The 15,000-nt window shown below is 31.9% G+C and overlaps 1 protein-coding gene across 1 annotated transcript in view; it reads left to right on the forward strand.

Moving 5' to 3' along the window:
• Window positions 1–602: 602 nt before the first annotated feature.
• The window catches only part of LOC135198823 (low-density lipoprotein receptor-like), a gene marked incomplete in the record, with an annotated part of 1,079,059 nt that continues 1,064,661 nt past the window's right edge, over window positions 603–15,000 (forward strand). The window contains 1 exon segment of the mRNA XM_064226794.1: window positions 603–1,110.

The following is a 15,000-nucleotide window of genomic DNA, read 5'->3' on the forward strand; positions in this document are numbered from 1 at the left end:
TATTTGATTTTAATGATGATTCTGAATCGTGTTTACAGTTGCTCAAGTGTGTTTTAATAATGTAACATCTTGGGGAATTACAGATGCTGTAAAATAGTAGATCAATAAATAGAGCTGAGAGATATAGTTCAAGTGAAAAGTGCATATAGTAAGGGAGTTGTATGGTTAATTTACAGAAAAATATGGATGATTAACTTTTATTAAGTGATATATATTATAAATCAGTGAAGCGCAAATTAAATTTGACCTTGTGTGGATTTACTTGTACAAATATTTCGTGCAAATTATTGCTGTTAAGACAATGCTAATATATATACTTTTTAAAGTGAAAATTGCTTCGTACCTGGTAAACATGTTACTAATTTCCAGCTGAATTAGACTTCTTGGCCGCATCTCCAACTCAGTTTAGTAGTTAATATAAGAAACGACATCGATAAGTAGAAATTAATGTACATTAAGTATTGCTGACTCTAAACTTGGAAGAATCCTCTGCGTCGGACCGCTTGTAGGCGAGCGCTATCTGGCAACTGTCCCCTACCGTGGGTTACTTAAACGTGATGCCAGAGGACGCGGGTGCTAATGTTGTCTTGCCTCTGTGTTGGAATGCCTCGTGCAAACGGTGCTCGGACCACGGCTTTACCTTCTCGTCGTTTTTCGTAAACATTTCACGACAACGGCTTGTAATTCTGAATCTGTGCGAATTAGGTGATCGATATTTAAGGCCCAGATGCTGACATGCAAGAAAATACTTACGATAGCCTTCAAATGAGTATGGCTAATTTCTGAAAGTTTTATAACTATTGTGTATTAACTTTTTATAGTGGTGACTGAGATAAACCTGTCAACCTAAAAAAACTGAATAATTACACGAATTCGCTCTTGAGTTACTTTTTATCCAGAAGAGAGAGAGAGAGAGAGAGAGAGAGAGAGAGAGAGAGAGAGAGAATTCAAGTGTTCACTAATAATTTCTGAAAGAATAGATAGCGCACTCGTCGTTTTCTTGTTTTCTTATTAGTAAGGATTACTAAAGAAAATAAAGAAAGTAATCCAGAGAAGAAACTGTCTTCAAGTACGAAGAAGATTGATTGCGAGAAAGAGCGCCATGCTATGGTAAGTCTGCCTCATTGTGTTATTGTCTATGGCAATGGGGAATGTCAAATCGCCATTATCACTGACATGATTTTTATACTTATTAGAATTTAGATGATCGGTGACACATTGCCCTATCTGATGTCTTATTATTTGAAATAAATCCCAGTTTCTCGAAGTCTCTAATGTATGTGCACATTTATTGTTCTCTTGGCATACTAAGCAAAGGTTAAGACATGGTCCTATGTCAACGATTAGGTGGAAATTCATATTCTACTACAGGAATAGGCTCAACATTTAAACTCCTGTTAAAGCCACGAGTTTTTTTTTATTTATAATTTATGTGACTATATTTTCTGTGAAAATTATAATGCTTACAATGCTGCGGATATTAAAAGATTTTTGACGAGTTTTGGTTTAAGAAAATACATTGAAGACCTGGCTTCTCATGTTGACAACCTCTTCAGGTTACGTGGTGATCGGCTTCGGCAGTGGAAAGATATTAAGTTATTCATTTTGTTCCGTATCTGTGTGATGCATGGTCTTGGATTAACTTTTCATTTTGAGTCATTTGCTTTGACAGTAGGATAAATAAAAAGAAAATCCCCGGCCATGACACCAGGATACACCAGGATAAATGAATGAGATTTTTATCATATAATTCCAGTCAGCGGCCCTGTTTTGGGAAATGCGATCGAGTTTTTAATTTCCATTCAGTCGGCCTGGCAGATTTTTTCCTATCGGTGGATATGGCGCTGGGTAAAATGATTGAAGGGTTTCCTTCTATTTTAGTAGTGGCCTTCTCAGTCCTTATAAATTTTTTAGGATTTCTAAGTGGCCTTGTTCAGTGAGATGGATGGTTGAGGATTTTTTTAGTCAGCGTCCTGGATCAAGGGTTAAAGTAGTAGAGGATTTTTTTGTCGTTCAGTATACATGTCAGAGGGATATTTGGTCGGGATTGGTTTATTTTTCAGTTTTTGGCTTTGAATAAAGAAAGATAGTTAAGTTTTTAGTCAGTTGTCCTGCCAGTAGGGTAAGTGGAGGATTATTATTACGCATTTCAAGTCGGCTTTTTAGTCATTGGCTTTGGCTGTAGGTTGGATGATCGTTTTTTTGTGAGATAAGAGCGTATATGATTGAGGATTTTAGTTTGAAGTAAGTTGCCTGGTAGTGGGATAAATGCTACGTTTAATACGCATATGCATATCTATATATATATATATATATATATATATATATATATATATATATATATATATATATATATGAAACTATAAAAACACCGTATCCTACACCGTATATATATATATATATATATATATATATATATATATATATATACATATATATATATATATATATATATATATATATTATATATACATACATATATATGTTATACATACATCTATATTATATGTATATGTATAATGTATATGTACATACATATATGTATATATGTATAAATTAAAAATAAATATATATATATATATATTTATATATGTATATATATATATATATATTATATATATATATATATATATATATATATATATATATATATATATATATATATAGTATTCGTTCCTTGACAAGTCTTAGTAAAGATGAAAGCATTAGGATTTCGACTATCATTTAACTTGGTATTCGTTTTCTATATATATATTATATATATATATATTATATATATATATATATATATATATATATATATATATATATATATATATATATATATATATAGAATTCGTTCCTTGACAATGTCTTAGTAAAGATGAAAGCATTAGGATTTCTGACTATCATTTAACTTGATATTCGCTTTATATATATATATATATATATATATATATATATATATATATATATATATATATATATAGATATATATATATATTATATTATATATACATATACAAAATATAGCATATACATATATAATATATATATATATATATATATATATATATATATATATATATATTGTGACAAAGTATCTGGTTACTACACTTACCATTCATTAATTGTTACCTCACAACAGCCAGACACCTGAACCTTCATCACAGGTACTAAACGACTGAATACTCTAAAGGCAACAGTGATCCCTTAAACAGCTTACCAGTATTGCAGAAAATCAGACTAAGTTCATTAAAACAGGTGTGAGGTAATCTTGTAAGTAATTAAATTAATTAAAGGGCATCACTCCATCAACTTTAAAAGTCTAAGTATTTCCCTGATTTCAGAAGTCTAAGTACTTCCCTGTTTCTAACTCACTTCAAGTAAATTGAAGGAAAACAGCTCAATTGCCACTCTATGTTTCTACCTAAGCAAATCATATTTATTTACTGATGTAAAAGAAAACACTTATAAAAATTTTATATATAAAAATTTATTATTAAACTCAAAATTATAAGTGAAATTCACAATATCAGGGAAAATTATTGTTACTTGAAAACAAAGCAAAGTTTAATTAATTCTTGAAGTAAATTAAGTAAAATTAAATCAAAATTAATTTGTCACAAAATTCAAGAAAATTAATTCAATCAAAGTTCGAAAGTGTTAGGCAATAACTAGAATTTGGAAATTAATTCACAAGTGCTAAACAACAATGAAACTTGAAAAGAATTCTAAGTAAATACAAATTAATTCACAAGTGTTAAATTCAATTCAATTAAATTAAAACAAGTGTTAAATTCAATTCAATTCAATTAAAACAATTAATTAATGAAAACAACTAAGTTAATCAAATTGTGAATGCAAATGAAAACACAGAAAAATGTGGAAAATACCAAAATTCCAAAAAAGTATCAATCACACAGAACATAAAATAAAAACACACACTTCAATAAGAAAAAAATGGATAATGCACAAAAATAAACACAGCCTTGTTGGGAGGGAAGGAATGCCAAACCCCAGCACTGAGAAGTAAGGGAGCAGAGGACAGCCTTTCCACCCACGAGTCAAGAATGATGGGACAGAGAGGTCGACCAGAGCCTCTCCTCCTTGACCCCATGGGAAGGGAGGGGTCAATTCCTACTTTTGATCGCAACTTGTTGAAGAGTAGAGGGATGGCGTTATAAGGTGAATAGTGCTGAAGTTCCCTTACCTCCCTCGACCCGTGAGAGAAGTCATGATACCTGCCTAAGGTATTGATAGGAAGACGCGATGTTAGAGTTAAGAACACCTGGTAGACGTCAGATGACAGCCAGCTGTAGCGATTGCTAAAAATTCTCACTGATAGTAATATTAGTATTAATTCGACTGCACAATGAACGAGTTGTGTAGCCCGTTAGTAGTGCAATCAATAGCGTGTGTTATGGAAATGCAAATAGGGAATTTATAGAAAATAATATTAGAAAAAAAATGTAAAAAAAAGATAAGAGAAAAAAAAAGGGGTTGGTTCTCTTAGGCCGTGTTGTAATTATAGTTAAAGTATCAGGAACGACAAAGCATCCAATTTTCCCCGTCGAAGTATCATGAATGACAAAGCATCCAATTTTCCCCGTCGAAGAAATGTAATTAAGATTTAAAGACACAATTATTAACGTAAATTCATTAAAGAGTTTGATTGAGTAAAGTGCCAGTCAGATTTTCATTGGGGAAAAGTAATTTTTCAGTTTGGTGATGAAGTGAGAGCAAATTGTATTTTATCCCTGATACAAAAATGTCCTTAAGAATGTTAATTTCTCAACACGACAGTAGGATCGAGTTTGTTAGAGTTAGAGTTTGTCATTGTGGGGATTGATCATATCATGAAAAAAAAAGAGCAATAAGAGTAGTAGGCGCTCTTCCCAAGTACTGTAGGCACGAGCCACACACACACGGAGAGCAAGGAACTGCATCGCATACAGGTAAATGTTTTAGTTATACCTGTAGGTGAGTCGCGCAGAAAATAGAGGCAAGTGAATCGGCTGTTGTGTTAACGTGTTGAGTGAGTGTCCTGGGAGTGTGCATGTGTTGAATGTGTGTGGGTTTGTGAGCCACAGTTTTCTGGTGCTTGCTTAACATACCAGCGCGGGTCATGAATGTGTCCATTACAAAAAGAACAGAGAATATCATAAAAACATGCTTATGCACTTTCATTTCATGTCAGTTATTGCTGAGAAATTGATATCTGATTTTTAAAATTTTTTTTTACAGTTCCAAGCATGTCTTGAGTGAGTGTATGTATTTATAATTATATTAGTTTTTGTTGCATTTCAGGTCATATTAAAAACGTTATTTTACTGCATCTAATTTTTGTTAATTTCTATTGATGCCAATTATACTGTGTCCAAAATTTCATATCATTGTCAATGCTGTTTAGGTTTTGTCAGAAATTTGTGATCTTCCATTGATGTTGTGAGAATGGGTGATTGTTTAAAAAAATTTTTTTAATCTGAATTTTGATTTTTAAAAATTGTTTTTCTTGTTTTTATTGTGTTGCAGAAGGAATTCGGTGAGTTTTCATATATTTAGCTTTTTGAGCTGGAGCTGTGTCTGTTTCCATTTTTTTCATTGATAATATTGAATGTGGACCTAAATTTGTTTTTCTGTATGACACACTGTGAGGCATGAGATTCACTTGTAGCCTGTATTTGTAACACGCCAAATGGCCCTACCCTAATACTTTTAGATTTTGCACAAAGTGGACAGCGTGGCACTCAAAGGAGGTGTGGCACTCAAAGAAGGACAACATGTAAATCATCAGAAGATCAGTGTATGTCTTGGGGGACGGAGTGATGAGCTAATTCGATACAGTTTTGAATATGCCTTTCCATGATATTCTGAAGTCCCATGAAACTGTTATAAGTGATAATGTGTGTATGTGCAACAACACAAGTTAACCGCTAAAGACATTGGTAGTTGGTGTGGCTTGGGTAGTTCAAAAGAGTGCCATACATCTGTACATCCCTTCCTTATTGGCCCTTGTGTTTATGGAACCAAAATAACCAATCAGCTTCTTGCATAACCATGGCATGTGAAGGGGGCCATTTGAAACAGGCCACAGATCAGTCTAATCAGTACGTTAGCAAGTCCCGTACTGTATAGAAAGGGTCAGACGAGTGCCCAGTGCCCCACAGTCAGTCCGTCGGCTGCCAAAAAGACATGTATCACTATGTAGTGTCAATAACAGTCCAACCCGCCGTCTGGTTGTGCACTAATATAGCTAATGAAATAATAACAAGTAAAGGCCACCTGTGTAGCTAAGAAGAATACACCTTTGTTAAACTTTTCCTCGATTATCATTTTTTGTATGTCTTACATCGCATGCATGTAAACTTATCTCTCTCCTGCTTTTCCTTCATATCCCGACCCTACAAATGACCGAAATCAGGTCACACACACACACACACACACACACACACACACACACACACATATATATATATATATATATATATATATATATATATATATATATATATATACTATATACTATATAAGGAGCCCATAAAATCGTTATATGTCTAATTAAAGGAGCCCATAGAAACGCCAAAATATTGAGAGAAAATACTATATTTCAGAGACTGCTGTCTCTCTCTTCAGGTAGATGAATGAGAAAAGTTACAGAAAAGGTGGTATTTATACCAAGAGATCCATCCACAGGTAAGCCAATTAAGGTCACTCCCACTGATATTCCTTCTTTAATCCTCTTAAGCATTGGTTGAAGGAAAACTTTTTCAGTGACATCTGAATCCCATGCGCCCTTTCAGATGTTCATTGCTTGTCTCTGTTTGATCAAGGCTGATTCTATCATCTGACACTTGTACTGACAGTTGCTGCTATAAATTATATGTGACAAATTCCACTTTATTCTGTGGGTAGGTTTATTTAAATGGTTGAAAATAGCTGAGTTCTGTTGTCCATACCTAATGGACCGTTTGTGTTGCATTAATCTCTGGGGAAGTGGTTTTCCTGTAAAACCGATGTAAGATTGGTTACAGTCCAGGCATGGGATTTCGTAAATATCTGTGTCCTTGGGGGATGTCTCTTGTTGGACGTTAATCAGAGATTTGGCTATGGTGTTTGGGTAAGTAAATACAAAAAGGTTAGATTTTCCGTCTTAATCTTGTGCAGGTGTGGAATTTTTATTTTATTGTTGGGTGTCTCTATGTTCTTGCTTTGAGGGGGTCGGTAGAAAATTACATTTGCTTTGTGAATTGCTTTTATTAGATGGAATTCTGTTGTAACAGAAAATTTTTACCAGTCATATATACCTATATATAAATATATATATATATATATATATATATATATATATATATATATTATATATATATATATATATATATATATATTGATCTGAATTAAGTCTGATGACTCCTGCAATGGATGCTTTTTTTTTCTGAAGGCCAAATACAAGTTAAGGAAAAATCGTAAGGAAAACACAAGAGTTAAATTTAGAGGGGATTGTATTTACACTTTAACGTTACTCTACTGATTTCAAGGTACCCATAAGGTGCTAATGACCCTCACATAAAGCCAAATACTGGATTAATTGCTGGGAGCAGTGAGCACGCGTCCAGGACATGTGTGATGATTTGCAGGGTGCAATTTCTGGGCCCAGAGCAAAAGGACAGGGAAAAATCCACGTTCACAGCAGGATTTTGCAGTAGATCTACAATACAAACTTCGTATAAATACGTGTGCAGTGGGGGAGGGATAGAGGGCGACAGATATAAGCCTAGCATAAATTGTAAGCTTCCTCAGAGGGTAAAGAAAGACTGAATTACTGCTCAAACTTTACTGTACCAAAAGGGAAAGAATATGAACACAACCACATTCAAGAGAACCACTGCTCTTAAATCAGAGATTCATTTATGGGAGCATAGCTGTGGGGATTAATAAATCACTATGGAGGATAACACAACCACTGCTAAAAGAAGAAAATGAAATATAAATAGATTGCCACCCAATTTTGCACATTACCTGTCTCCTGAGATCCATCTTCGTAAAATGTAGGCGAAGGAACTCAACTTCCATAAGGCGTCGGTAAGGCAAGGGCTTTTCATGTGGTGGCACACAGACACGTGAGCCCAGTCGTGGAGCCAGGAGGGTGCTCCACAAGGGTCAGAGGGTAGAACTCAGGTGTGACCTGATTCGAACTGGGTTGGGGAGTGAGTGAGGGAGAATTTCTTGTGCTACCTTCCATTACCTGTAACGAACGATAGAGGGCAGCACAGGCGAAAGAAAAAGCTAGAAGCAGGATGCATCGGAGGGGGAAAGGGAGAACCAGATTTTGTGCAAGGATTCCCAACAATATATATATATATATATATATATATATATATATATATATGTATATATATATATATATATATATATATATATATATATATATATATATATATATATATTTTATATATTGTAATATTTTCCAAGAATTATAAAACAAGCCATGCTATTCATGACATATGGGATGGTCCTAACCGAGGTGCAATCATAAACTGTATAAAAAGCCATAACATTATTGATTTATACATGAAATCATAATTCACCGGATAACACTCTTTAAGCGTTTTGTAAATAAACATTAAGACATGAAAAATTAACTTTTAAATCACAACTTCAAAATAAATCCTTCGTGGGTAAAGGTTGGAGAGGGCCTCTACTCCAGAAGCTGAATACAAAAAAACAAAAGCCATTTATAAAAAAAATGTACATACATTTAACCCAACACAAATTTTCAGTGACTGCCTATAACAAATTAACAATGTACAATATAAGAAATGGCTTCAAAACACTATATTTTTGAAATAACATAAAATAAACAAATACAAAAACCACCCCCACCTCCACCCTGTGCGAGTCTCAGCCGTGAACTAATGCAGCGGCTACGAAAAGAAAGATGGCGAGTGGGGAGACGAAAAAAATGAACATCGGAACCAAACCATTATTGGAACCCCCCCCAAAAAAAAAAAATTACCTTTCAAATAAACTTAAATCTTAAGATAAAAAAAATTTAAATTTTTACATATATATTGAATACTGATTTGAATGGTGAAAGCAAGGAGGATTCCCAACAATATATATATATATATATATATATATATATATATATATATATATATATATATATATATATATATATATATACATGCATATAGATATATATATATATATATATATATATATATATATATATATATATATATATATATATCTGCATATATGTATATATATATATATATATATATATATATATATATATATATATATTATATATATATATATAAATTGTTGAGAATTCTCCTTGCTTTCACCATTCAAATCAATATTTAATATATATATATATATTATATATATATACTTATATATATTTATATATATAAAATATAATATTATATTATGTATATATATTATATATTTTATATATACACATATGAATGGTCGAGTTTTTTTCTACAGTCCAGTAATTTCATCAATAAGATAAACAGCTGACTATTTTTCATTCAGTGTCCCGGGTAGTATGGTAAATGGTCGAAGTTTTTCTTAGCTTGACCAGTGGGGTAATTGGTCGAAGAATTTTCGTTGTCAGATAGGTGCCTTGACAGTGGGATAAACTGCTGATGCTTTGCCTTTCAGTGGAGCAAGTGGTTGAGGATTTGTATCATTCAGTTGCCTTACCTTTGGTATTTAATTAAGAGACGGTTGCGATATTTTTAAAGTACCGAGAGACTAATGATTGAGACGGGCGGAAACCGAATGTCTTTTATACGGCTAGGGTCGAAGAAAACAAGAAATAGGGAGAAGGAACTTTTGGGTTTTAGCCATGACCACCTGCCTCCTATAGAATAAAAGGCTGTAAGACCGAGAAAAACGGAAGCGGAAGTAGAATTGAAAAGCATTTAAGTTTAAGAAAAAAATGAATACAATGTGTGGCCATGACGGGGAGAGAGAGAGAGAGAGAGAGAGAGAGAGAGAGAGAGAGAGAGAGAGAGAGAGAGAGACCCAAGGAATGAGGCTGTAAGCTTGTAAGGTTCAAGGATAGGAGATAAACCAGTTAGCGTGTAACAAAGTCATTAAACAGAGAGCTATAAATTAGAACATGAGAATTGGCCATAAGTACGAACTCGTTTCTGCTTTTGTATAACGCATACTCGTTTATTAATGTCATGGTACACTACACGATGTGGGTAAATTTTGATTAAATTGACAATGGAAAACATTTCATCTGTTTGTCACTTTGCCTCGAAAATACCTTAACAATGGCAAAATTGCAATTGAAACATCTACAACATGAAAAAGTAATATCGTGTGAGTAATATCTCGTTCACAGCTATTGTATAAAACATTGTGTAGATCTTATTACTTTAAGGTAATATTCATTGCTTTTCGGAAGTATCATTTAGATCTTGAAAAAGTAAAAATTGGAATCCGGGCAGTCTGGTGATTATTTCCATAGGAATATTGCAAAACATTTTATGGTTATTTGTTCTAATTGGCTATAAAGAACCACAGGGCAAATCGTTCATTTTGCCTTCGGAAATATCCGGTAGTTCTTGATAAAGAGTGAAAATTAAAAGTCAGATATTGGTTTCTGTTTTGGTAATTGCTTCGAGGTGGGAGGGAAATTGTTCCTGAAAAGGATGAGAATATAGAAAAAATCAGCTAGGACCAAGAAGGGAGCCAGGAAGCCGACAGCATTCAGGCAAGATGCTGTAAAGCAAGCTGTGTCCAAAGAGAAGTTTTGGTCAACAAGGCCAAAGTGAGAATCTCTTGTTACAAACTAAGAAGTAGCACAAACATATATATATATATATATATATATATATATATATATATATATATATATATATATATATATATATATATATATATATATATATATATATATATATATATATATATATATATATATATATACACATAACGTACATGATGTACATATCTATGTGTTGAAACCATTCAAAAAATTGTAAAATATATATAGAAAGAAGCCATTTCCGAATCATAGGCCAAGCAAACAATGCATATGAACTGCCTATCTAGAGTCATTATTTATTAAACAACTGGTTCCCCAGTTAAATACCCAGACCTCCTCCACACAACTGTACCTGAGCTAACTTTTATTTACGTTTTGTCATACTGTTTCTTGCCTTCTCGGCATAAGGTTGGTTAGTGGTCTTTGGTCTTTTTATTTTTTTTATTTCGTTTCTGTATGTTTTTTTAATTGAGTTGTAATTTATAAATGTTGAATTTTAGAGTAATTTTTAAAGTAATTTTAAGTAATTTTAAAGTGATTTTATTTATTGTTTAACAGATTCCCTGAAGATGTATATATATATATATATATATATATATATATATATATAATATTATATATATATATATATATAATGTATACACATCGAGCTACAAATGTCCTTTAATATCCAATTCGCTCTACCTGGGAATTGATATAATTTCATATATGTTAACCAAAGGAGAATTCTTTAGTTAATAATAATCTTGAGCTCTCGTGCGTCGAACCAGCGCCCAGGGGACTTGAGGAGAAATCAGGACTCCAGTGACATTATCGTTCGAGCCCATGAGCCGACGAGTTCTCACCAACTAAAAAATTCACCTTCGGTTAACTTATATACGAAAATATTTTAATTCCGAGGTACAGCAAGTCATATATTAAAGAAAATTTGTAATGTGATAAAACTCATGCTACGTGCGTCAAACACACTACAAAGCTATGAAGGTCGAATAATTAAGGACATTTGTAGCTTAATGCGTTTATACGGGATATATTCCTAAACATGTACATCAAATCTCCTCCAGTTATTCCTGTGGGATATTTTCCTACCATGACTCTAGTACACGCCAAGTTCATCCACTCTCTCACATATCACAGTCACGGCTATCGTCATCCCGCAACATTTTGTCGGGTGTTTTTCTCCAATCATCTCTCAGTGGTTTCCTTACATCCAAATGAGTTCCATAAACATTCTCAAATGTCGAATAATTAATCAACCCTCGCATCATTCAGATCTTACTTTTTCTATCCTTCATATTTACTCAATTTCAAGAGTTACTTCAAAATATAAATTTCTCTTCGGGCAGCATCTCTTCATTCACGTACGTATCTGGTAAAAGTAGCCAGTAGACGATTTTATATATATATATATATATATATATATATATATATATATATATATATATATATATATATATATATATATATATATATATATATATTTGTGTGTGTAGTAAGAAATCGCAAAAGTAAGCACGTGATATTTTTTTTTATTAGCTGAAGTCACTGGGAAAGTTAAAAATGAAAAGACAGAGTGCCAATATTTCCGTCTATTTAAGACGTCTTCGAGCAAAAGTAATACAGAGCACAAAACGAGTGAGCAAGAGAGATCTCGCAAAAGCAAAATGAAGAAAAGAATATTAAGAATATGTATAATAAGGCCATTACAAACAGAAAAAAATGTTCGTCTAGATCACTTAACTAATCAACACCTCAACAAGTCAAAAGAAGGATCATGTTAGTAGGAATATAATTGAATCTGCTTTTATAAAGACGTGTTCCAGAAAACTTTTAAATTTGAGCCCTAATATGTAGTACAAATTAGACACTTATCATAGAGAAACAGTGAAGAGTTTTAACATTATCCTTTAATTTTGTAAACTAGTCATTTTCCTTTCTATTTTTGTTATTGATATTGCTGTTCATTCAGTTATTTTAATATTACATGTGATGTTTCTTTTATTGGTAACGCATTTATTTATATATATATATATATAATATATATATATATATATATATAAAATGATATTATATATATATATATATATATATAATATATATATATATATATATATATATATATATATATATATATATATATACATATATATATATATATATATAATATATATATATATATATATATATATATATATATATATATATATATAATATATATTATATGAGAGCGCGAGGGAGAGAGAGAGTTGACTCAGAAGTGTGCTAACCTTTAATTTCTCAAGAAACATTCGGGACAAAGGGGCTAACCTCATGCACTAGTCAACCTTATATGCAAGCAACCACAGTCGACTAACCCCCAAATACGTGATCTCTGTTTATGTCAACAAAGCATTATTGATTTTTCTCGAAACGTCGATCACCGCCACCCTTTCACAATCAAAATCTGGTCTTCCTGGTTACAGGAGGTCGATAACCACTGAGACGCTAGATCAGGTAAGAACACACACACCCACACACACACACGCACACTATGTATAGGTGTGTGTGTTTTTTTTTTGGCAGCTAGCTTAATAATACAGCGGTCATCTTTCTTCATTGAGGTGATGAGCATTTGTAAAAGGACAAGGAAGATCATCAGTATGAGTGGGATGATAGCTATATATTTATTCATTTTATCATTGATAAATACGGTCTTTATTATGACATCAATAAAATTTCTAAATGAATCCAGCAATGAAATGAATCCTACTGTGTCTAGTATTTTTTCTTATTTCACTCCTTTGCTTGTTATGTTGTAATAACTTGTATATTGAATGGTAATTTTTAAAATTTGATTATTGCATCTGTTTGATGGCTGGTCCAACGTAAAATCACGTTATTGTTTCTCGGAAACTTGTCAGTAGAGAAAATGAACGGAAAAGTTTCTACGGATAATTTAGTTTGACAGAAGGCCGTACTTCGACGCGTTGCCGCCAAAGGACGTATTTGTCGTTGGTGAAAGTATTTCTCTGCCACTTGTTAGTTTCCTTTCTCTGCATTGGATGATAACAAATAAGTATTATCAATCAAGACACGGAAACCTATTTAAAAATTGATTAGCAGTGAAGTCCAACACTATCATCTGTGAGAGAATTCGTATCGACAGAGTACCTGTTCATTTTGTTGGGGAAAGTGGTCGCCTGAAAGTTCATCTAAAAAGTTAGGTCTCTCTGTAAGGTAACACATTTTATTTTCTCCACAGTACCACTGTTTTGACAAGAATAAAAAAGATACCCCATGGTGTGAAGTTTCTGGGATTGGTAGTGTATGGATATATTAGATTTTTTTTTGAGAAAGTTTAAAACATTTTTGAGTAAATGCGCCGATAGTTCTTTGAAGTATATCGCTATGTCAGTCCTGACAGAATCAAGATGGGATAATTTACAAGAAAAAGTTAAAGTGACATTTTGATGGCGTTACTGCTCTTACAATTTGGAGTACGATAACTGGGAAATTGCCTTTTCCTCTTTAATGTTGGAACTGAAGTAAAATAAAATAATGTGTTCTTGACTAGGTTCCAATTTTCGCTGTTTGCTTTTTTTCTTTATACATTAAGCTTAGACTATATATTATGAGCACACACATGTTTGTGAAATATATATATACATATATATAATATATATATATATATATAATATGTATATATATATATATAAATAGATAGATATATATACATATATATATATATAAATAAATATATATACATATATATATAATATATATATATATATATATGTATTATATATAGTATTATTTATATGTAATATATATATATATATATATATATATATATATATATATATATATATATATATATAATATATATATATATATATATATATATATATATATATGATATATATATGTATATATATATGTATATATATATATATCTATCTATATATATATATATATATATATATATATATATATATATATATATATATATATATATATATAATACATATCTCTGAACAACTATAGTGAATTACTTATTGATCAGTGGCCCCGTCCGCTGCTAGTGGCCAAAAATCAAACGCTTTCTTGATGAAAGGCTTGAATTACTCCAGCCCGCCTCTCTCTCTCTCTCTCCCTCTCTCTCTCTCTCTCTAAGTATTTGAATTTTGGTTATGTTTAATGGCGATAAAACTTGAATGAGAATGAAAATTGATACCCTGATTTCATTG

This window comes from Macrobrachium nipponense, chromosome 22, assembly GCF_015104395.2.
Source record: "Macrobrachium nipponense isolate FS-2020 chromosome 22, ASM1510439v2, whole genome shotgun sequence".
In the NCBI taxonomy this organism is placed as follows: domain Eukaryota; kingdom Metazoa; phylum Arthropoda; class Malacostraca; order Decapoda; family Palaemonidae; genus Macrobrachium; species Macrobrachium nipponense.